General features: G+C 39.4%; 1 pseudogene; it reads left to right on the forward strand.

The window, feature by feature from the left end:
* The first annotated feature begins 775 nt into the window (after nt 1-775).
* LOC144309967 (18S ribosomal RNA) lies at nt 776-1,730 on the forward strand (annotated as a pseudogene).
* Nucleotides 1,731-2,256: the final 526 nt, after the last annotated feature.

Raw genomic sequence — 2,256 nt, forward strand, 5'->3', positions numbered from 1 at the left:
CTCACGCATAAAATCAAGGTGCTATTCAGTCAATGGTTTCAGGACATATAATTCTAGGACACACGTGTGTACACGTACGTACACGTGTGTACACGTACGTACACGTGTGTACACGTACGTACACGTGTGTACACGTACGTACACGTGTGTACACGTACGTACACGTGTGTACACGTACGTACACGTGTGTACACGTACGTACACGTGTGTACACGTACGTACACGTGTGTACACGTACGTACACGTACGTACACGTACGTACACGTACGTACACGTACGTACACGTACGTACACGTGTGTACACGTACGTACACGTGTGTACACGTACGTACACGTGTGTACACGTACGTACACGTGTGTACACGTACGTACACGTGTGTACACGTACGTACACGTGTGTACACGTACGTACACGCGCAAGACATTAAGTTAACTTATACAAACCCCCCTTACCCCCCATAAACTCATGTCATCTATTATACACTTATTTATGTCCTGCCAAACCCCAAAAACAGGACTAAGTGCATACAATACTCACAAGCTTTATTTAAATTGTATACAAATGTATTGCTACTCTAGTTAACTTAACACAACAGTCTTACACGCATTCGATCTCGTGGTCTATCTATAGATAGCATCCCCTTTTTTTTTCCTCTCATATTTACTATGTATTTTATTTATTATACACACTACAATTTCAGTATAAGTTAATGTAGCTTAATTAATAAAGCAAGGCACTGAAAATGCCAAGATGAGTCGCACGACTCCATAAACACAAAGGTTTGGTCCTAGCCTTCCTATTAGTTCTTAGTAGACTTACACATGCAAGTCTCCACGCCCCAGTGAGAATGCCCTTAAAATCAGCAGTGATCTAAAGGAGCAGGTATCAAGCACACTCTTAAGTAGCTCATAACACCTTGCTAAGCCACACCCCCACGGGATACAGCAGTGATAAAAATTAAGCCATAAACGAAAGTTTGACTAAGCCATACTAAAAAGGGTTGGTAAATTTCGTGCCAGCCACCGCGGTCATACGATTAACCCAAACTAATAGGCCCACGGCGTAAAGCGTGTTTAAGATACCTTTGCACTAAAGTTAAAACTTAACTAAGCCGTAAAAAGCTACAGTTACCATAAAATAGACCACGAAAGTGACTTTATAATAATCTGACTACACGATAGCTAAGACCCAAACTGGGATTAGATACCCCACTATGCTTAGCCCTAAACATAGATAATTTTACAACAAAATAATTCGCCAGAGGACTACTAGCAATAGCTTAAAACTCAAAGGACTTGGCGGTGCTTTATATCCCTCTAGAGGAGCCTGTTCTATAATCGATAAACCCCGATAAACCTCACCACCCTTTGCTAATTCAGTCTATATACCGCCATCTTCAGCAAACCCTCAAAAGGTAGAATAGTAAGCACAATCATTTTACATAAAAAAGTTAGGTCAAGGTGTAACTTATGGGGTGGGAAGAAATGGGCTACATTTTCTACCCAAGAACATTCCACGAACGTTTTTATGAAATTAAAAACTGAAGGAGGATTTAGTAGTAAATTAAGAATAGAGAGCTTAATTGAATAGGGCCATGAAGCACGCACACACCGCCCGTCACCCTCCTCAAGTAATAAGACACAACCATAACCATATTAACTTAACTAAGACACAAGAGGAGACAAGTCGTAACAAGGTAAGCATACCGGAAGGTGTGCTTGGATTAATCAAAGTGTAGCTTAACTAAAGCGTCTGGCCTACACCCAGAAGATTTCATTACTTATGACCACTTTGAACAAAAGCTAGCCCAACTAACCCCAAACTTAAGTATCACAGACATATAAAGTAAAACATTTAGTTAAATAATAAAAGTATAGGAGATAGAAATTTTAATTGGAGCGATAGAGATAGTACCGTAAGGGAATGATGAAAGACATCTTAACAGTATTAAACAGCAAAGATTACCCCTTTTACCTTTTGCATAATGAACTAGCCAGAAACGACTTAACAAAGAGAACTTAAGCTAAGCTCCCCGAAACCAGACGAGCTACCCATAAACAATCTAAAAGGATCAACTCATCTATGTAGCAAAATAGTGAGAAGATTTGTGGGTAGAGGTGAAAAGCCTAACGAGCCTGGTGATAGCTGGTTGCCCACAAACAGAATTTTAGTTCAACTTTAAATTTACCTAAAAAAAAACAAAATTTTAATGTAAATTTAAAATATAGTCTAAGAAGGTACAGCTTCTTAGAATC

This window comes from Canis aureus, unplaced genomic scaffold (assembly GCF_053574225.1).
Source record: "Canis aureus isolate CA01 unplaced genomic scaffold, VMU_Caureus_v.1.0 ptg000292l_RagTag, whole genome shotgun sequence".
In the NCBI taxonomy this organism is placed as follows: Eukaryota; Metazoa; Chordata; class Mammalia; order Carnivora; family Canidae; genus Canis; species Canis aureus.